Source organism: Aotus nancymaae, unplaced genomic scaffold (assembly GCF_030222135.1).
Source record: "Aotus nancymaae isolate 86718 unplaced genomic scaffold, 86718_ANA_hifiasm-v0.15.2.pri h1tg000076l, whole genome shotgun sequence".
Taxonomy (NCBI): Eukaryota; Metazoa; Chordata; class Mammalia; order Primates; family Aotidae; genus Aotus; species Aotus nancymaae.
The window spans coordinates 4,787,416-4,810,553 of NW_026988491.1; the positions used below are offsets into that span (position 1 = coordinate 4,787,416).

The following is a 23,138-nucleotide window of genomic DNA, read 5'->3' on the forward strand; positions in this document are numbered from 1 at the left end:
TCCATTTCTGTAAAGCTTAAAAAACAGACAAAACTAACAGATGGGAATGGAAATCAGAATAATGGTTATCTTTGGTGGTGAGGACAAGGGAGATTATAGGTGTGCTAGTAATGTTCTGTGTCTTGATCTGGGTCATGATTTTATGGTTGTGTTCTGTTTATGAGACTCATTGAGTAGCAGACTTAAGAATTGTGCACTTCTTTGTATGTATGTATACCTCAGTTAAAAACTTTTGCCTCTCACAGAATTTTAAAGAACATAATCTGCTGAGTTTGTCTCCTTTTAGCTTTTGATGTAACTTTTCCACTACTTCACTTCATATGTGAACAGACTTAATGATAAGCCATTTAGTCTTTTTATTATGATATAAAACAAACATACACAAATCAAATGTATAGCTTAATGAAATTTTAAAATTATTAAATTGGAGTTTTTTTGGGTGCATTATACCTGTATCTTTGTTAGAAGGGAAGGAGTTGGTAGAGGGCTAAAAGTTTTGGAGAGGACAAAGTTTTAAGGAATCTCAGAATACCAAATCCTCATCTTGGCTCCTGTTTGTTTGGATAAGTCATTTAACTTATTTAGACCTCACTTTTTTTTTATATAAGAAGTATAATACTTAACTTTTCTTTTGCAAACTGAATTAGGTAGGTGCAATTCAGGTAAAATAATAGGAATATAGAATAATATTACTAGATAGCTCTTTATTTAGACCATTGAATTTAGGCCATTTACCTTACAGAGCAGAATTGTGGTATACAAAGACTACATAGCTGGTGATTATTGATATCATTTATTTATATTAGGTTAATACTGAGGCTTAATTAACTATGCCAGTTATCATCCTGTGATTTATTATAATACATATATTAACTCATTTGATAGTCTAGGACTATTCCCAGAGGGTGGTGAAATTATTCCAATTTTACTGATGAGACAATTGAGGCAAAATTAGGTTAAATAACTTGCCTAGGTGGGTTGAGATCTTGAGCCTCTGCTTTAAAAAAATTTTTTTTTTGAGAAAGGGTCTCACTCTGGTCTCATCCAGGCTGGAGTGAGTGGCGTGATGTTGGCTCACTGCAGCCTGTGCTTCCAAGGCTCAAACCATCCGCCTGCTTCATTCCCCCGAGTAGCTGGGACTGCAGGTGTGTGCCACCACACCCTGCTAATTTTTTTGTGTATTTTGAAGAGATGGAGTTTTGCTGCATTGCCCAGACTGGTCTCAAACTGCTGGGCTCAAGTGATTTGTCCGCCTTGGCCTCCAGAAATGCTGGGATTATAGGTGTGAGCCATTGTGTCCAGCCTAAGCTTGTGCTCTTTTTTGTTTATACTGCCTAGTTAAGTGAAAGCACTTAAAGACTTTTAGGCAAATGTTAAGATTTTATAATAATCTGTTAGAGAGTTTTTGCAGTAAAAATTTTGGTATTTTGGACCAAAATTAGGAGAAGAGTCTCATTTGTTTTGACCATCATGATTCTGGAAAAGATTGATGTCAGTATGTATTACTTGGATTTTATTCCCTCTTAACAAAGGTTATTTTCTCCAAAAATGACTTGGATGCAAGCACTAGGTAGTTTTCTTTAAAAATATATGTGTATTTTAATCTTAAAGGATTTTCTGACTAATTTACAAATACTGTTTAATTTTTAGGCAAAATGTTAATGGAAGGGAGTTTTCAAACTTAGAGGCAGATCGGACCAAGGCATCAGTGGTTTAAGCAGCATCTATTTGGTCTTGGTATTAGAGCAATAAAGATTCTATCATGTATGGTTGAAAATTATTTTTGTTAAGGTATATTTGAGTATGGTTCTGTGAGGTTGGGAAACACTTCTAGTTGTGCAACCACCATGATGATCAAGATACAGAGTAGTTCCTCAAAAAAATTTCCTCATGACCCTTTCTATAGGCAGCCCATTTCTTCACCTTTAGTCTCTGGCAACCACTGATCTGTATTTTCTCTGTTTTTTTTTGTCTTTTTTTTTTTTCCCAGAATTCCATGTAAACGAAATCACGCAGTATTTAGCCTTTTTGTTTTAATTTTTGTTTGCTTAATAGAAATGGGAGGTCTTGTTTTATTGCCTGTGCTGGCCTCAAGCTCCTCATCTCAAGGGATCCTCCTGCTTGGCTCAGTATGTGGCCTATTGAGACTGATGTCTATTATTTAACCTAATGTATTTTGAGATTCATCCATGTTTTTATGTATCAGTAATTACTTTTTGTTGCTTACTGGTATTCCAGTGTATGGATATACAACAGTTTCTGTATTCCCCTGTTCATTTGGTGGTTTCCAGTTTTTGGTAATTACAAATAAAACTGCAATAAAAGCATTCATATGTACATACATACGCATGTGCCCATGTATTTTTTATATGGTTTAAAAAAATATGGTGCCTAGAAGTTTGTTTTTTTTTTTTTAAATTTTTATTTATTTATTTTTTAAATACCGGGTTTCACCACGTTGGTCAGGCTGGTCTTGAACTCCTGACCTCAGGTGATCCGCCCGCCTTGGCCTCCAAAGTGCTTGGATTACAGGCGTGAGCCACCACGCCTGGCCGGTGCCTAGAAGTTTTATAACTTTACTACAGAACCTGAAAAAGCTGGTGATTTTCACAGAACGTTGTAAATTGCTTAGTAAACTTCATCTCCAGAAAAGCCTACTCTGGAATGAGACTAATCTGTTTGTATAAATAATCTTGTAGTATAAACTGTAAATCATTAGAATTTTTTTAAATTAAAGAAGTATGCACACATACTTATTTAATGGGTAAATTTATATATAAAACTCCTTAGTGCATAATTTTATATTTTATGTTTTTAGTAACTTTTAAATTGTGAATCATTGACTTTTTTGTTCTTCCAAGTAAAGAATGGTTATGTAATTGGTTATGAAATTTCATAAGTAAAACATATTAGGAAAAAATTTTAGCATTACAGAGTTCCTTTTTTTCCTCCTCTCCCCTCCCCCAAGATGGCTGGAGGTATTAATATTGATAACCAAAGTTTCATGTGAACAAGACATAAAACTTAGGTTGATTAGCTACTTGAATAAATTATCTTCTTTGTTGTGGTAGTGAGCTTTCTTTTTGCAGCAATATGAGGCCAAGAGAAATAGATGAGACTTTTTTACCTCAGAAAAGAGATTGCAGGCTGGATGAAGTGGCTCATGCCTGTAATCCCAGCACTTTGAGAGACTGAGGAGGGCAGATCACTTGAGGTCAGGAGTTCGAGGCCAGCCTGGGCAACATGGTGAAAACCTGTCTCTATTAAAAACACAAAAATTATCTGGGTGTGATGTCATGTGCTTGTAATCCTAGCTACTTGGAAGCTGAGGCATGAGAATTACTTGAACTCAGGAGGCGGAGGCTGTAGTGAGCTGAGATTGCGCCAGTGCATTCCAGCCTGGGTGACAGAGTGAGACTTCATCTCAAAAGAAAAGAAAGAGATTGCAGACAATTTTTGCAAGTTAATTTTTTGAGGTTCCAACTCTAACCCTGAGGAATACAGAGGCCATAGGTGGTTTGACGTTTCAGAGAATAGTAGTGTTTTTGATTTTCTTTCCTTCTTTTTTTTTGTTTTTTTTGAGACAGGATCTTACTCTGTCACCCAGGCTGAAGTGCAGTGGTGCAAATCATGGCTCACTGCAACCTCAACTTCCTGGGCTCAGGTAATCCTCCCAACTTAGCCTCCTGGGTATCTGGGACACTATAGGAACGTGCCACCTCGCCTGGCTAATTTTTTTTTTTTTTTTTTGTAGAGATGGGGTTTTGTCACGTTTCCCAGGCTGGTCTTGAACTCTTGGGCTCAAGAGATCTGCCTGCCTCAGTCTCCCAATGTGCTAGGATTAAAGATGTGAGCCACCTCACCTAGCCATTTCTTTTGTGTAGTCTGGAATCTTAGTTTAAGCCCTCAGTTTAAATGTATTATATGATTGAGGTGCTATGTATACAGAGGTACTAGAACTACAGAGCTTTTCTCATTTATACGTTTCTTCTGAGGTTGAATATTCAGAAAACTGAATATTGTGTTTGGAAGCAAGGGATATTACACTTGAAATATGGTCATTTGGTGAACAGGTATCTCATTTGTAGGCTATCATTATTTTTGGCTATTTCACATTTAAATACCTGCCTGGAAATACCTGCCCAGTCTTGCCAGTAATGGGGATTGCAGGTTAACAAGTTGGTCTTCTATATGTGGCTACCTGATATGGACAAGACCTAATATAGCTCTTTCCTTTAACCATAACAGCAATATTGGTGATCCAAGTCTAGAATTCCAGGATAGGGCTGCCAAAATTAACACCATGGGAGTATGGAGGTAGCAACTGTGGGATTAGTAATACAAATAGAATTTTAATTAGCTTTATCAGTTGCACACTTAATCTTCATTGCTACCTTGTGAAGTAGACAGTGTAGGCTATATTGTTACTCCTATTTTACAAGTAAGTAAATTGTGTTTCATAGCTGTCAGGACTTATCTGAGGTTGCACTGCTAGTGAGTAGCTGAAATAGTACTTGAGTCCACACATCAAGTTGGATGCTGTTTCCACTACTGCAGTTTACTGTGGTGAATAAGAGCTTAGACTTGGGTTTGAACGGTGGTTCTGCTGCTTACCTCTCTGTGATCTTGGGCAAGTTCTTTAACTACTCTAAGTCTCGGGCTTCAAATGGGGATAACTAATACCTCTTAGGGCTCTTGTGAGAATTCAGCAAGTGCTTATAATATTAGATAACCAATAGCATGCACTCCATTTTTGCTAATTGTGGTTGTTGCTACTGTTATTACAGTGATAACAACACAGCAGTTACACATCCTCTTTGCCCTGAGGATCTGTGTTAAGAGTTGAAAGACAATAAATGTAAGAAGCCAAAATATTCAAAGATGATAAAATAAGTAGCAAGGGGAGTTGTTTTTAGCAGGAAGTTGGACAATGTTGAGAGGGGTATGTTTGTGTGTGTGTGTCTTGGTTCTAAACAAGGAAGCAGTTAGACAATTAAGTTACAAGTATGTTAGGCAGTTGGAGCTTTAGGACAGGGTTGAATAGGACTAGTGTTGGAGGAAAACTTTTTAATCAGTAATCACGCATGGCATGTGGAAATTTACATTCTAACAAGATTTAAACGTACCAATGTGCTATCCTCTATTATGGTTCTTAGAGCTATTGTTACATCAGAATGGAGTAAGAAGCTTTACATTTTTCATTTTTAGTGATTATACAGAGACTAATACAGAAAATCAGCATATATCCTAGTACAGTAGATCCTTGGTATATTTGGGGGATGGGTTTCAGGACTCCTATATACCAAAATCTGGGCATACTTAAGTCCCCCAGTTGCCCCTGTGGAACCTGCCTATGTGAAAAGCCAGCCCTTGGCCTGCTGTATTTGTGGGTTTCACATCTTGAGAATACTTTTTCCATCCACATTTGGTTAAAAGAAATCTGCACATGAGTGGACCTGTGCAGTTCAAACCCCTGTTGTTGAAAGGACAACTGTGTAAATAAAACAGTGGTCCCTCTCTTTGAAGTTTCATAGTTGATACTTGTATCATAGTTGATACATAGTAGTTGATACTATGAAAATATCATAGTTGATAAAATTTCATAGTTGAGCCCTTTTCCAATGTGTGTAAGTCTTAAGTGCTAGGGAATTCAGAAGTATAAGTTACAGGGTTGTATCATTTGGTGCTTGAGTCCTTTCCTTTGGATAAGGTATTTCCTTGGTATAAAGTAATGTTCTTTCAAGCATTCTATTAAATGAAGTTGTTTTAATTTACTTTTTGGGGAATATCTTGTCTTTAATAGCTGCTATGTGGAATTATGTATTTCATGTATTCAGTGTTTTGAACTGCATCTTTTATTGTATTTTTACAGCTTTCTCCCTTTTGGATATTAAAGCAATTTTAAAGGTTTTGGTGCATATTTTAAATTTGTTCACTAAACACTTGCAAAAGCATATTTTAAATTATGGCAAGTTTCTTAAACCTGTTAACCTGTTATATGTTAGCTATTGTATATTAGCTTTTTTCAAAGTCATTACATATCCTTTTACTGACAAATGTCAAGCAAGTTCTGAGCATCTGAAAGTCTAGATTCATCTGGAGCATTTGCTCAGGAAGACATTTTTTTGTTTTGTTTTTGAGATGGGGTTCTCACTGTGTTTTCTAGGCTGGCCATTAACTCCTTGGATCAAGCAGTCCTCCCATCTCAGCCTCGCAGTTAGCTGGGACTAAGTGCGATTGCATACCACTGTGCCAAATTTATTTTTACAGTTTGTAGGAAAAACTGTGTGTCTTCTAGAGACCGGTACCATGCATGAATATATTTGTCTCACTTTTATTTATTATTTTTTATTTTGAGACAGAGTCTCTTTTTGTTGCCCAGGCTGGAGTGCAGTGATGCAATCTTGGCTCACTGCAACCTCTGCCTCCTGGGTTCATGTGATTCTCCTGCCTCAGCCTCCCTAGTAGCTGGGATTACAGGTGCCTGCCACCATGTCCAGCTAACTTTTTGGTATTTTTGGTAGAGATAGGGTTTCACCACATTGACCAGGCTGGTCTCGAACTCCTGACCTCAAGTGATCCGTCATCTGCCTCAGCCTCGTGAAGTGCTGGGATTACAGGTGTTAGCCACCATGCCTGGCCTATCTCACTTTTTTAATACCCTGAAAGCATTATTACTCTCCATTATTGTATTCAGTGCTAGGAGCTTGAGTTGCCCTACATCCACTCCCCCTTTCCCCATTCTCAACATTGTTTCACCTTACCTTATAAAAATTAAAAATTTGGCCGGTATGGTGGCTTATACCTGTAATCCCAGCACTTTGGGAGACAGAGGTGGGTGGATCACCTGAGGCCAGGAGTTTGAGACCAGCCTGGCCAACGTGGTGAAACCTCATCTTTATTAAAAACACAAACATTAGCCTGGCATGGTGGCATGCACCTGTAATCCCAGTACTTGGAGAGCTGAGTGAGGCAGAATTGCTTAAACCCAGGAAGCGGAGGTTGCAGTGAGCTGAGATTGCACCACTGCACTCCAGCCTGGCTTACAGAGTGAGACTTGGTCACAAAAAAACAACCGCTAAAAATTGTAAAATTTTTTATTGATGGATTTCTCTAAAACTCTTTAGTAAAGGTACTTACTAAAGAGTAGATGTTTTCACCCTTCAGTGATAGTTGATGGACCTTCAGAGAATCCTTGAGTATCTCAAGCTTTTACTTCAGTTCTTACCTGAGACAGAAAAGTTGTGTTTTCTTTCCTCAAGGGCATAAAAAAAATTTTAAAAGTACCCGTTTGCATAAAATCTACTCAAAGAAAATTATCAGGTAATTTTACAGGATATTTTTGGATACTTGCATATAAGAGTATTTTTTAACATGATAAGTCTTAACCTCCTTTGTATTATTCATTCCCTCTCTTTCTGAAACAAGTGAGTGGCTTGCTTGGATATGTATCTGTATCTTTTTTTTGATACACACTTTGAGGGAGTCTTTTGAAATGCAGTGTTTTGGTCACCATTCCAGCTCTACAGGAATATGGTTTCATGATAAAGCCAACAAAGAGCACACTGGCAGCAGTCCAGAAGCTGACTCACTAAGGAGTAATGATAGACACTTTGAAAGGAGCGACTGGTCTCAGGATCTCACATTTCAAAGCTTCATGCTATGATTACATCAGTAAAAGGCAGCCAAGAAATCTAGAAGAGATCTTGCTTGTACCTCCTAGGAGTAATGGTATATAGGTAGGAAGAACTTCCATAGTTGGATGTAAGTAAGATTTTTTTTTTTCCTAACAACCTTGTAAAACTTGGGGGTGGGGAACAAGTTGAGAATTCAGAATGGGAGTAACCATGGTGGGAGCTTTCCTTCTGCAGACCTGGATGAGAATAGCCTTATAGTGAGTGACTTAAGGGTTAACTCAAGAAGCTCAATGCCATATCAGTTTTCTAGAGCTAAGGGAATATACATAGTAAGCACAAGTATCATGTTCATGTCAGACACTGTAGCTACTGCTTCCTACTAGAACAGACCAGAAGAAACCAAAGCAAGACCGGAATCAGTTCAGTTTTGAGAAACAGACCTTTTGCCTGCTAGCATTGCACACTCTAGGAGTAAAAATAGAATGAAAGTAGACTTGCTTCAGTACTCTGAAAGAGATAGTAACTCTTGATTGTTTTGGTGGATTAGAGTGATTGCAGCTCTGTTTCTAAATTGAATTTCATAGCTATAAGTTGTTCTAGGTGGCAAATTAATCTTCTTTAATCAGTACCACAAATTACTTTAATTGTTGGCCCTTTTCGGAAATAGCAGGAAAATGCCTTTTTCATGTTAAAGGTTATCTGAGAGATAAAACATCTACATAATCTGAAAATATTTTCCAGAGATAAGGCTAAGTGACTATATATACCACTGTGATAGATTGACTCATTTTGATTATTGTAGAACTTTGTATTTCTCAGTAAAAAGTACTAAACATGATAACATTATGGAGGATTGCTTTTAGCCATTTGCTGTATTCTTTAAAGCACATTTAGGAATGAAAAGTTAGTTTCCCAAGTGCTATCATTCATTTAATACACGTTTTCTCCAGAATATGCTTCCCAAAAGTTAAGAGTACTTTTATTTATTTAAGAAATATGTTAATTTTCATTTCTGTTTTTGAGACAAGTTCTCACCTTGTTGCCCAGCTGGAGTGCAGTGGCACAGTCATGGCTTACTGCAGCTTCAACCTTCCAGGCTCACACATTCCTCTCAGGCTCAAACCATCTTCCCAATTTAGCCTCTACCATGCTCAGCTGATTTTTTATTTCTTGTAGAGACTGGGTATTGCTATATTGCCCAGGCTGGTCTAAAACTCCTGGGCTTACTGTGCCCAGCCCACAAGAAATATGTTACTTTTTTTGAGATTTTTGTATAATTTGAGAACACAGATTATCTGCCCTACTTGCCCACCCCTAAGGATATAGACCTGGTTTCATAGTACTGAGAGAAAAAAAAAATTAGTTTCTTAATTTATATTGCTTTTCTGCCTTTTTGAGATTGAGTGCTTTGACTTTTCTCTTGTTTTTGTATTTGCTATATATGTGTTGTTCCTACTTAATTTCTTATATGGTTTAAACTTGCATCTGTAAATTATTTACTAGCTAGCTTTATGACTTGGGCAAGTTACCTTATCTCTCTGCTCCTTAGTTTCCCTCTTTATAAAATGAGGATAATAATATTACCTACTTTGTAGAGTTGTTGTAAGATTAATGACTAATAAATGTGAAGCACTTAGAGTACTCTATACGTGTTGGCTGTTAAAATGATAAGCAAGGACCTGGACTTCTCCCCTCCATTATTTGTATCTCTTCATCTTTATAATTTTTTCATAAACAGCAAGTCTCTAAGCATGTCACAGAACTTTGTATTAAGGAATAATAAATATCACCTTGTATGTAATTCTTTATTATAAACAAAGATTTGTTACTTGTTAAAAACAGAGTATCATTTTGCCTCAGATTGAGCTTAAAAGAAGTTAGTAGAAAGTAGGCCCTTTTCTGTGTTTTATAGGTAGCCACACACCACTGAATGTAGGTCATCGTTTAAATTCTGAATGTACATCCGAATCTAGTGCAGTTATGTAGAACAAAACAGCTTTTATGGGACTACAAGTGTTACTGTAAAGGTAAACACTGTAGTTGGTAGCAAACTGATCAGTTAAACTAAGTGATGGATCAGCAGTTTTGGGGGTTGCTGGTTTTTATTTAACAGTTGTTTCAGAATGATTACTCCTGAAACAAAGTAATTTAGAACATACATAGGTTAAGAAATTTCATATTCCTTTCCACTTAAACCTCTTGAGAAAAAAAGCATTTTTTAAAGGATAGTTAGCTCTGTGAGTGCCATATGAATTTTAGCCATTACTTTGGTGACTATATGATAACCAACAGTAGGAGTCTCACAGTTTAGTGTCAGATTTGTGCTGTTATTGAGTAAATTTTTAGAATGAGATTGCCCTCTTTCTTGCTAAACTGTCATATATATAAGCCCACTGAATTAATTTTTTTTCCCCCCGTTAAGACTTTTTTTTTTTGAGATGGAATCTCGCTCCGTTACCAGGCTGGAGTGCGGTGGCGTCATCTCGACTCATTGCAACCTCTGCCTCCTGGGTTCAAGTGATTCTCTTGCCTCAGCCTCCCGAGTAGCTGGGATTACAGGCATGTGCCACCACACCCAGCTAATTTTTTGTATTTTTAGTAGAGACGAGGTTTCACCATGGCCTCTCAAAGTGCTGGGATTACAGGCATGAGCCACCGTGCCCAGCTAAGACTTTTTTTTTTCTTTCTTATATTTAGCCCTGCCTAAGAAGGCCTCAAAAAATTTGGTCATCAATTCACAACTGTTAAACTCTCCGTGGAAATCTTTAATAAAAGGCAAAAAGATTTGTTATGAAGAGAAACCAGAGCATGTGTGACAGGACTTTCTGTAATTGTAAGTTAGTGGTTCAGTGTCAGGGGTTAGATTTTCTTAATTTTTACATTTAGTAGGATTATTGATAATTCCTAAGTTGTATCCTTAAATCATATTTTTTGGACATTAGGGATCTACTTTCAACACTTAATTATACTTGTAAAAGGAATAGAGCATTCAGTGGATTTCTTGTTTTTGAGATTCTGGCATTTTATTCATTAAATAAAATAAGTTAACTTGTAGATAGTGGCAAATCATTACTTTTAGTTTGTTAGATCCCTCGGTATGATATCCATTTTCTGGCAGCTTAAGGGTTGAACGTGTGTACCAGGTCCAGGGAATTTTGTAACTATCCCCCTTGTACTATAGTACTGATTGGCACTACAGATTGGTAATTCCACAGTAGGCATTTTTCATAGGTATTGGTATACAAATGACAGGAGCAAATTTTCTTCTGGACTTGTGAAGCTGAGACTGCCCCACCCCAGGCAGGAGGTCTGCCTGCAATGGAAGAGAATGAAGCCAGAATGAGGAGCATGAGATAGAGATGGATCCTATAGCACCGAGCCTTTGAGGCCCTGGTCTTGAAGTTTTTTTCTATGTACCATCTCATTATCCTGTGAACCAACAAATTCTGATTTTTGGGCTGGGTGTGGTGGCTCACACCTGTAATCACAGCACTTTGGGAGGCTGAGGCAAGGAGGATTGCTTGAGCCCAGGAGTTGGAGACCGTAGGCAACATAGGGAGACTTGTCTGTACAAAAAATAAAAAAATTAGCCAGATGTGGAAGCACACACCTGTAGTCCCAGCTACTTGGGATGCTGACATGGGAGGATCCCTTGAGGCTGGAAGGTGAAGGTTATAGTGAGCCATGATCACACTACTGTACTCTAGCCTAGGTGACAGAGTGAGACTGTCTCAAAAAAAAAACAAACTTTTTTTAAAAATTTTGTTTAAATTAGCTTGATTTGGGTTTTTTTTTTTTTTTTTTTACTTACAACTGAGAATTTTGACCAGTATATTTAGTGTTAGTCTGACTATTTCTCCAGTGGGCTAAGTATTTAAAAATACTTTGGACTTTAATCTCAGGGTAAATATTAATATACATAAGTACACTTAGTTTTTATATGAGATAATATTCAGAATCAGTGGAGTGAAAATAGTAACGTATCTTCCATTTATCAATGGCTTAGAGGGAAAAGTGTTTATAATGGATATAGAATGAATCAGTATTCCTTTCCCATTATTTATTTACACTTACACAGGGTAGAAGTTTTCCTTAAAGAACTTATCACCATAATAAGTACAATAGCAAAGATATAAAGTCAGTACTTTCACTGATTAGGGATACATATCCTCTTTATTGTTTTCTTACAAAGTAGCTATAATGACCATATAAAAGGGTCAGAAAGGGTGAAACACTGGGTGGAAAGACAGACAAGAGGAAATGAAGAGGTGAGGTCTGTGTAGTAAGCATTAGTGAACTCGTAGTAACTGCTTTAGGTTCCGTGGATTGCCCACTTGTGCAAAATGAATTGATGGTAGAGATGACGAAAAGTCTTAATTTGTGTTCTTTATGCTAAGGTTACAATTGATATGGTTAATTAGGTATTAAGAACAGTTTTCTTTTTGTTATTTATTTATGTTTATGAATGAATGAATGAAGAAATGAATAACGAGGTCTTGGTTTGTCACCTATGCTGGAGTGTTAGTGGCATGATCATAGCTCACTGCCATCTCAAACTCCTGGGCTCAAAGGATCCTTCTGCTTCATCCTCCCAGGTAGCTGGGATTATATGTGTGTGCCACTGTGCCTGGCTAATTTTTAAATTTTTAGTGGAGACAGGGTCTTGCTATGTTGCCCAGGCTGGTCTAGAACTCCTGGGCTCAAGGGATCCTCCTGAGTCAGCCTCCCAAAGTGCTAGGATTGCAGGCATGAGCCACCAAGCCCGTCCTTGCCTTGTCTTGCTTTTTAAAAAGCTGTTGTCATTATGTTGCCTTTCAAAATCTGGTTCTTTACCACCCCAATTGCCTGGAGATAACGCATTAGGTGAGAATGAAAGGTGAATACCTAAAAGTTTCAGAATTGGAGGTCTTTGTTTAATAGGATTAATGTGTAGGAGCTGCAGGGAATATGAAGGACTTTTAAATATTCCAGTCCCAAAATAAACTTGACCATTGGCCAAGGTTGTGGTAAGCTAAGTATTTGAGATGTCTGTGCTACATCATCCAACATTTGGCCTAAACTGTTTTAGCTGGCTTGCCTATGTAAGTTGAAACTTCCTTAAATACTTAACTGTGAGTTAAACATAGTTCTGGAGCTCCATCAAAAGGGTCTTAGTTGGCCAGGCACAGTGGCTCATACCTGTAATCTCACCATTCTGGGAGGCTGAGGCGAGAGAATTGCTTGAAGCTTGGAGTTTGAGATCAGCCTGGGCAACATAGTGAGACCCCTGTCTCTACCCCCCAAAAAAAAAAAAATTATCCAGCTATGGTGGTGCTCATCTGTAGTTCCAGTTACTCAGGAAGCTGAGGTGGGAGACTTGCTTGAGCCCAGGACATCAAGGCAACAATGAGCCATGATTGCACCACTGTACTCTATCCTGGGTAAAAGCGAGACCCCGTCTCAAAAAAAAAAAAAAAAAAAAAAAGAAAAGAAAAGAAAACAAAGGGTCTTAGTTACACAGATCTTCTTGGTCATCCCCTTTTTTTTTCCCCCGAGGGGGTGCACCGTTCCTGGCAGTACTGCAACACCAGGTCGATGCGTGGAGTGGACGGAGCAAGCTCCTATTCCATCTCCCTGCTCCAAAAATCCATTTAATATATTGTCTTCGGATAGAGGACGTATCAGTCATTAAACTGATAAGAACAGATACTATGCTTGATCTTAGCCATAAAGGCAGAGAAGTGATGGTCATCCCTAAAGCTTACATTCCAAGTTTATATTTACAGTAAAGTGATCTATATCCCAAAACATGTTTCCACTAGTTATTAATTTGGGGCAAGTCATTAACTTCTCAGAGTTCTACTATAACTAAGATTTAGGAAAAATACTTGTCTTACCCAGAGCACATATGTATACCTTTGATTTTTTTGCTGCCACGTGATTAAAAAAATCAGCCTTAGAGAGGTATTATTTACACAAAATTTGCCCCTTTTCTAGGATGTAATATAAATGAAATCATACAGGATGTACTATTTTGTGCCTCTCCTCTTTCATTTTTGCATAATACTTTGAGATTCATCCATGTTGTTAAAAGTAGTAGTTATTTCATGTAATTGCTAAGTAGTAGTCCATTGAATGGATATTCCACAATTCCTTTATTGACTAGTTAATGGATATTGGGGTTGTTTCTAGTTTTTGGGTTTTTTTTGAGATGGAGTCTCACTCTGTTGCCCATGCTGGAGTGCAGTGGCACGATTTTGGCTATTTGCAACCTCCGCCTCCCAGGTTCAAGTGATTCTCCTGCCTCATCCTCCTGAGTAGCTGGGACTACAGGTGCATGCGACCATGCCTGGCTAATTTTTTTGTATTTTTAGTAGAGACAGGGTTTCACCATGTTAGCCAGTATGGTCTTGATCTCTTGACCTGCCCTCTTGGGCCTCCCAAAGTGTTGGAATTACAGGCGTGAGCCACTGCGCCGGCCCAGTTTTTGGCTATTATGAATAAAGCTCCTCTCAATATTTGCAACATAGATCTTTGTATGGACATATATTTTCATTTCTCTTGGTTAAAAATTCAGGAGTAGAAATTGCAGGATTGTAGAGTAAGTCTGTTTATAGTTTTTAAGGAAACTTCCTATTTTGCATTCCTACTGGCGATGCATGAGAATTCCAGGGCTCCAAATCCTTGTTGATGTTTGTTATTGTCAGTTTTACTAACTTAAATCATTCTAGTGGGTCTGTAGTGATACATCATCATGGTTTTAGTTTGTAATTTCCAGATGATTAATGATGATTATCTTTTCATGTGCTTATTTGCCATTTATATATCTTTGGTGAAGTGTCTGTTCAAATCTTTTGCTCGTTAAAAATATTGGCCGGGCGCGGTGGCTCACGCCTGTAATCCCAGCACTTTGGGAGGCCGAGGCGGGTGGATCACGAGGTCAAGAGATCCAGACCATCCTGGTCAACATTGTGAAACCCCGTCTCTACTAATACAAAAAAAAATTAGCTGGGCATGGTGGCGCGTGCCTGTAATCCCAGCTACTCAGGAGGCTGAGGCAGGAGAATTGCCTGAACCCAGGAGGCGGAGGTTGCGGTGAGCCGAGATCGCGCCATTGCACTCCAGCCTGGGTAACGAGAGCGAAACTCCGTCTCAAAAAAAAAAAAAAAAAAAAAAAAAAAAATATTAGGTTGTTTTTTGTTTATTGTTAAATTGTAAGTTCTTTATGTATTCTGAATATGAGTCCTTTATAACAGGTTTTGAAGATTACATGTTTTGCAAATATGTTCTTGTAGTTTGTGGCTTGCCTTTCATTCTTAACAGTGTTTTTCAGAGAGCAAAAACTTAATTTTTATGTAGTCTATTTTTTTTTCTTTCTTTTTTTTTTTTTTTAAAGACGGGGTTTCACCATGTTGGTTAGGCTGGTCTTGAACTCCCGACCTCAGGTGATCCGCCCGCCTTGGCCTCCAAAGTGCTTGGATTACAGGCGTGAGCCACCACACCCGGCTTTTTTTTCCATTTTGAGTTAATGACCTTTATAGGCTGTCTAAGGAATTGTCTCTAAACCTAAGGTCACTAATATTTTCTTAAATTTTATTCTGGAAATTTATAGCTTTGTTTGACATTTAGGTCTATGAAACACTTCAGATTAAATAAGGGAGGTAAATGTAGGCTTGTCTTTTTGTTTATACTGTGAATATCTGAGTTTTCCTTTGAGCAGTGCTTTAATTGCAGGTCACAAAATGACATATTGTTTACTACCATTCAGTTTGAATATTTTCTAGTTTCTCTTTTAATGTCTTTTTTGGCCTATGGATTATAAATTGTGATGTTTAATTTCCTGTAGATATTTTGTTGTTACTAATTTAATTCCGTGTGGTCAGAGAACATACTCTATAGGATTTCAGTCTTTTTCAGCATTTCAGAATTTAAGATTTGTGGTAAGGCACATGGTCTATTGTGGTGAATGTTTCGTGTCTTTGAAAAGACAGAGATTTGGTTCTACCAGTTTTGCCTCATATATTTTGAAGTTCTGTTTTTAGGTACATACGTATTTAGGATTGTTATGTCTTCTCAGTAAATTCAGTCTTTTATAATGACTGGTCCCACTCTATGTTGATACTATTTGCCATCCCCTAGGCTACTTTAACATGAATATAACTGTTGTAGCTTTCTTACCATAATATTTGTATAGTGTATTTTTTCCCATCCTTTTACTTTCAGTCAATCTGTGTATATATTTGCAATGCTTTTCTTACAGTTAGCGCATAGTTAGGTCTTGCATTTTTATTTAGGCTGACAGCCTTTTTAATTAATTAATTCATTTATTTATTTAGACAGAGTCTCACTCTGCTGCCCAGGCTGGAATGCAGTGGCATGATCTCGCCTCACTGCAACCTCCGCCTCCCAGGTGCAAGTGATTCTTCTGCCTCAGCCTCCCGAGTAGCTGGGATTACAGGCGCTCTCCACCGTGCCTGGCTAATTTTTGTAAATTTAGTAGAGAAGGGGTTTCAGTGTGTTGGCAAAGCTGATCTCGAACTCCTGATCTCAGGTGATCCACCCACCTCGGCCTCCCAAAGTACTAGGATTACAAGTGTGAGCCACCGTGACTGGCCAACAGTCTCCTTTTAATTGTTGTTATTAAATGGTCCATTTACTCTGAGTTTGAGTATCTATATGGTTAGATTTAAGTCTACCATTTTGCCATTTGTTTTCTATTCATCCCATCTATTCTTTCTTTCCTGTCATTTTTTAAATGAAGGATTTTGTAATATTTCATCTCTTATCCCATCTTTTAGTGGATATATACTTACTTGTTTTATTTTTTTCTGTGGCTACTGTACAGTGGAGTAGGTACCTTTAACTTACCATGTTCTACCTTCAAATTATATACCACTTAATGTATAAGAACCCTATGGTGATGTGTCTCCATTTTCCCATCTTCTGTTCTTTTTGCTATTGTTATACATTTTACTTTTGGATATGTTAAAAAAAATGCATAATTCAATGTTATTATATCTCCTTTAAGCAGTCAATTATCTTTTGAAAAGGAAAATTTTTTAAATTTATGTGAATTCTTCAAGGCTTTTTATTTAAAGCTTTGTTAGGGTGGGCTTGGAGTGAGGAGCCTTTGCCTTAGGGCTAGGTTAGCCATGTTTATAAGGTTTCAACTGAATGCCCCGAGTTTAATAAGGTCTCTTTACTCTGGTTAGTCTGAAGGAGAATGCCTGTGTAAAATCTGGTAGTTGTGTTTATAGTTCCCAGTAGTTACTTATTACCCAATGATTGTTCCTTGCCCACCCTCGTGAAATCTCACCTAATGGACATGCAGCTAGTTTAGTAAAGATGTAATAGTGTCTTATAAATTTCAGCTGCTTTACCCTTGTGACACTTATTTAAGTTGCTGATTGGGTTTCCATCCTGCGTAGATTCTCAGTTTCTCCCTTGCTGGCTGGGGTCCGGAAAGTGCCTCAAAATACAAAGCCTGGATAATCATAGGGCTCAGGTAATTTGCTTGTCTTCTCTCAGGGATTGCAATTCTGTGCTGTCTGTTGTCCCAGCATCCTAGAAAAGCTTGTTTCATGTATCTTGTCCAGTTTTCTTAGTAGTTTTGGTGGAAGGGCTAGTCTCATGTTACTCCATCATGGTCGGACTAGTTTAACTTTTTATAAATAAATAGAAGGTTTGCATGATAAAAGCTATTATATCGAGACCATCCTGGCCAACACAGTGAAACCCCATCTCTACTACAAATACAAAAAAAATTAGCCCGGCGTGGTGGCACGCGCCTGTGGTCCCAGCTACTCGGGAGGTGGAGGCAGAAGAATCGCTTGAACCCAGGAGGCGGAGGTTGCAGTGAGCCGAGATTGCGCCATTGCATTCCAGCCTGGTGACAGAGCAAGACTCCGTCTCAAAAAAGAAAAGAAAAAAAGCTATTATAGCCTATTTCATAAATTAATACGTTGTATTCTGTGGACAATGTTTGCAGCATTTGTCCTGGCTTAGCTGATAGACATGTTCTAATTGCTCATTACAGGATTTTATGTAAGTAAATGTTTAGCCTTCATGATTGCCAACAGTACCCTGGGTCTGCTGCTTTACAATTGCTCCGTAATGCCTACAGTTGATTGCCAGAACTATCTCACTGGCCCCTGTAACTGCAGTATTTTGAGCTTTAAGATATAATGTCACGAATTAATTATGGATTATTCTGTTCTTGTTCTATAATATCCCAGTACCTTCAGCGAAAGATTCTGTACTGGCTCCCACCAGCTGGTATTTACTAGAATGTGGAAATAATTCAAACAGGAGGACTGTGCTCTTAAAAACCTGCTTTAACATTAGAATAGGAAAAGTGATTGTAAATGGCTATTTTTCATATAAAGGAGGGATTAAATTTTTTCTTTTTTTTTTTTTTTTGAGACAGAGTTTCACTGTTACCCAGGCTGGAGTGCAAGGGATTAAATTTTTATATTTATCATTTAAAGAAGTCTGTAGCCAAAGGTGTCTGTTTTTAGTTGAGTCATTGTTTAGGACTACAGACTTCGATTTTGTATTCTTAGTAATATTACCTCCTCCTCCCCTGATCACCCAAGAAAATATCCTTCGTATAAGGTTTTTAAAAATTGCACTGGAGGAGCCAGGTGGCTCATGCCTATAGTCCCAGCTACTTGCTATTCGGGGTGCTGAGGCAGGAGGATTGCTTGACCCCAGGAGTTCAAGGCCCAAGGCCAGCCTGGGCAACATGGGAAGACTTCGTCTCTTTAAAAAAAAGCCAAAACACTGCACTGCGATTTGCATTAAAAGTTGCAATACATATGTACTGTGCTTTATAATCATAATGTGCAATTAAAAATGTGTAATGTTCACTTGCCTTCTAATTTGAGCCTTCATTGTTCACCAGTACGTTTATTTCACTGGAACAAGTCTTTGTGCCAAATTTGGCATCACCAAAGGAATAGTGCCAGCATTTAAATATTGACAAATGAGGACAAATAGTTTTTCCACATTTTATTGCCGTGATTGTTACTAGGTAAACAATAGAAGCTTATAAAAATATTGTACATTTACTTAATACCTTTTGGTTTCCTTTTATACTTGTTAAAAGTCATTTATATGTAAATTGACATACTGTGTCCATGATATATATGGATAAGATTTGTGTAGCTTGAAGATCATATGAGTAAATATTAAATGGGATTTGAATATCTGTGAAGGAATCACTTGATACAGAGAAGTTGCTAATTTATTTTGAAATTGTAAAGTGCATTTTCCCCTCTGAAATAATGAAATGTCTCATTTTGCTAATGTAGCGAGTTAAAGTGTTTAATTTAGAAAGGATTAGTAACTGCTGATGTTATCTGGCATGAGATGAACCTGGAAGGGAAGTGTAAGGGGGGCGTCATCTGTACTTGCACTGTTTAGAGCTTTCTTTAGAGATGTATAGTGCTTTCTTACACTAACATTCCAATGTATGGCTGAATAGCACTTTTCTTCTTGTACTGAAAAATAAGTCCATGGTGTTAAGCAGGCGTCTGTAAATTGGCCATCTGATTTAAAATAGCTTTCGTAAGTACTAATTAATTTTGCATGTTTTAATTTTTCTTTTTAATAGCTGATAGGAGCTCTCTGAAGCAGTCCTTCTGCCTTGAAACATCTTTCTTCATATCTTTGCCATTTTCCTTTGTGGAACTTAGGCTTACTAATATGATAAATATTTACTAAGTGCCACTTATTTACTAGTCACTGTTATGCTATAGCCTCTGTGAATGTAGTAGTGAACAAGATCTTAGTCCTTACTCAGTTAGTAGACTATGAAGGAAAAGGAATACGAGTTGAAGAATTAATTACTCATGTATTAAATATATGTTGCTTTTTGGAGGCAAGTGGATTAAATATTTAGAATAGTTAGGATAGTCTTCTACTTACTTTGGATTCACCACGGGTTTTATCATAATCTGTCTTGTATCATCTCATTTGTTAAGAGTAAAGGAAATTTTAATGAAATACGATACTACTGGTTGTGCATTCTAAAAGATAGAGGGACAAAATATTATTTGCCTTTGAGAATACAAAGAAAGGATTGTCCATTTGTATGGTTTGCTGAATTGTATTATTTCATATTTTTTTTTTATGACTGAGATCTCACTTTGTTGTGCAGGCTGAATTCTAACTCCTGGCCTCAAGTGAGCCTCCTGCCTCTGCCTCCCAAAGTGCTAGATGGAATTACAGGCCTGAGCCATTGCACTCCAGCGTGTTTCTTATTTCTTGTTCTCCCTACAAGGGACATTTTAGTGTAAGGCAGAAATAAAAAATTATCACTCATAATGTTTTTGGGGAAAATATCATATGACTGCATGGTTTTGTAATTTTCTTAGCAGTCATTGGGTCATTAAGCTACCTCATTTTTTTTGCTTTCTGTTCTTTTCCTTTTTTCTGGGGGAAAAAATTTTCTCTAGGTCTCATCTCTTAATTCATTAGCAAGGCATATTTTTATTTGTCATACCATAACTATATACTTTAAATGACATTTTCTCTTATCATGGATTTCTCATGTATGTGGTGGTTTAAACTGTCCAATTTTATGTACATTGAAAGCAAAAGCTAGCTGAGAAAGTTTTTCTCATCAAGAGGTTGAAATTACTGTCATAGAACAGTGATAAATACCCAACAAGATACGTGATCCTTAAAGTTTAATAAATATTTTTGGACTATTTATATTCACTTTTGGGCATTTTCTTTTGAGACACGGTCTCTGTAACCCAGGATGTAGTGTAGTCATGTGATCATGGCTCATTGCAGCCTCAGCCTTCTGGGCTGAAGCGATCTTCCCACCTCAGACTCCTCAGTAGCTAAGACTACAGGTGTGTGCCACCATGTGTAGCTAATTAAAAAAAACACCTGGGCTCAAGCAGCCCTCCTGCCTGGACCTCCCAAAGTGTTGAGATTACAGGTGTGAGCTACTGCTCCCAGCCTAAATTTTTCGACGTCAATGTTAATTTGTATGTGCTATGTTCTGTCTGGATATATTGGACTGGTAGCTTGCAAACAGCCTAACCCTTGGAGTTAAGTTGATTTAAAATTAAGAGTAGTTGTAGTGGATAATTGCAGAGGTTCTTAAAAGAGTGAATCTCATTTTTAAAAGAAGGAACCAAGGAGTAAGAATGTAAAAATATTACTTACCTTTTTACTTGTTTTCTTTAAAAAAAAAAAAAATAGCTTTGTTGAGCTATAATTCATAGGCCATAAAACTCAGTCTTTTAAAGCATACAATTTAGGGCCAGGCACGGTGGCTCACGCCTGTAATCCCAGCACTTTGGGAGGCCAAGGCAGATGGATCACCTGAGATCAGGAATTCAAGACCAGCCTGGCCAACATGGTGAAACCCCGTCTCTACTAAAGAATACAGAAATTAGCTGGGCGCAGTGGCACGTGCTTGTAATTCCAGCTACTCGGGAGGCTGAGGCAGAATCACTTGAGCCCGGTAGGTAGAGGTTGCAGTGAGCCGAGATTGCACCATAGCACTCCAGCCTGGGCAGCAGACCGAGACTCCATCTCAAACAAAACAAAACAAAAACAAAAAAAATACTAATTTTTCTATGAGTGCCAGTACTTGAAATTAAGCAATATCTTACTTTTCTGCCAATCTTTTTGATGGAAAACAATTATCTTTATTGTCTTAATTTGCATTTTTCTGATTATTTATAAAGTTGAGATGTTTTCTTATGTCTGTTGAACATTAGCATTTCTTTTAATTTTTTTGTTTCAGATTTTTTTCTCTCATGAATTATAGAAGTTTTTTTGTTTGTCTGTTTTTGTTTTTTGAGATAGAGTCTCACTCTGTCACCCAGGCTGGAGTGCGGTGATGCGATCTCAGCTCACTCCAGCTGCTGCCTCCTGGGTTCAGGCGATTCACCTGCCTCAGCCTTCCGAGTAGCTGGGACTACAGACACATGCCACCATGCCTGGCTAATCTTTTTGTCTTTTTAGTAGAGACAGAGTTTCACCATGTTAGCCAGGATGGTCTTGATCTCCTGACCTTGTCATCCGCCTGTCTCAGTCTCCCAAAGTGTTGGGATTACAGGCGTGAGCCACTGTGCCCCGCCATATGGAAAGTTTTTTTTAATGGAAATGCGCAACTCTTTTTAGGTTATTATTCTAACACTTACTGGGAAGGTCTGAAGTTTGACTGAACTGTTTATAGCATTGGGCAGGTGGTTGAGAGGTATGAGTGGTGTATGGAGAGAACAGCAGGTAAGAGCTCTAGTAATTGTGGACTGCACATAGATTGGGTTCCAGACACAACCTCTCAATTTTTGTCTTTCAATTAAATCAATTTCAGTGAATTTCTTTCATACTATTTGATTTCCAGATAATTTTTAAAGCCTTAGAAGTGTGGTTGTATAATATTTTTGCTTTTGAGAGTCAGTTTATTAAGGTAAATTTGTATGCAACAGAATTCACTTGGTATATTTTGGAAAATAAATATAGTTATAAAATCACCACCCGATTAAGATAGAGAATATTTCCATTACTGCAAAAAGAATGGCCACCTGGAGGTGCCCTTTGGCCATTAATTCTCTCTACTGCTCAGTGAACCACTGATCATATCTCTGTCACTATAGATTAGTTTTGCCTCTTGTAGAATTTAATATAAATGGTCATTCCCAGATCTTTTATGTAGGCTTCCAAGCTTACCATTATATTCACATTAAGAATATGAACTTGGCCTGGTGCTGTGGCTCATGCCTGTAATCTTAGCACTTTGAGAGGCTGAGGTGGGAGGATTGCCCGGGAGTTTGAGACCAGCCTGGGCAACATGGTGAAACCCTATCTCTACAAAAAATTAATTGAGCTTAGTGGCACATGTGTGTAGTCCCAGCTACTTGGGAGGCTGAAATGGGAGGATCATTTGAGCCAGGAAGGTGTAGACTGTGGTGAGCTGTGATTGCGCCACTACACTCTGGCTTGGATGACAGAGTGAGACCCTGTCTTGAAATAAAAAAAATATGAATTTATGACCGGGTATCGTGGCTCATGCTTGTAATCCCAGCATTTTGGGAAACTCGGGCAAGAGGATTGCTTAAGCCCAGGAGTTTGAGACCAGCCTGGGCAAAATAGACCTGTCTCTACAAAAAAAAAAAAAAAAAAAAAAAAAGTCAGTCATGGTGGTACATGTGAATGAATAGTCCCAGCTACTCAGGAGGCTGAGGTGGAAGGATCACTTGAACCTAGAAGGTGGAGGCCACAGTGAGCCATAATCACACCACTGCACTGCAGCCTGGGTGTCAGAGTGTGAGACCCTGTCTCAAAAGAAAATGACCTTAAAAAGACCTAACTTTAAGAATAGTTGGTTTAAAAATCTTGAATTTCTCTGGAGTTGAATGTTGTTTGTGAATTGATTTGGCCACTTTATTTCACTAATAAGTTAAAAAAATTTGTGTTAAATTCTGCAATGGAAATACTGACATAACAAGGTTAACAGTACTCGAATCTCTGAAATGAGATACAGCCCAGTGGAAG

General features: G+C 37.9%; 1 protein-coding gene and 2 non-coding genes across 9 annotated transcripts in view; 1 reads left to right on the forward strand and 2 right to left on the reverse strand.

Annotated features, from left to right (window-relative positions):
• Positions 1-23,138, forward strand: part of MTMR3 (myotubularin related protein 3) — a 250,652-nt gene that overhangs the window by 135,652 nt on the left and 91,862 nt on the right. The window contains exon 1 of one of the 7 annotated variants that reach the window (XM_012464969.3): positions 7,747-7,764. The exons of the other annotated variants lie outside the window; for them this stretch is intronic. The gene's annotated coding sequence lies outside the window, so the exon portion shown is untranslated. Of the gene's footprint in view, positions 1-7,746; positions 7,765-23,138 lie in introns of those variants that run through there. 7 annotated transcript variants of the gene reach the window in all.
• On the reverse strand, positions 10,333-10,447 carry LOC135271356 (U5 spliceosomal RNA). The gene has a single exon (XR_010339454.1). It is a non-coding gene; the product is annotated as a U5 spliceosomal RNA (small nuclear RNA).
• Positions 13,171-13,362, reverse strand: LOC135271338 (U2 spliceosomal RNA). Its single transcript, XR_010339443.1, has one exon. It is a non-coding gene; the product is annotated as a U2 spliceosomal RNA (small nuclear RNA).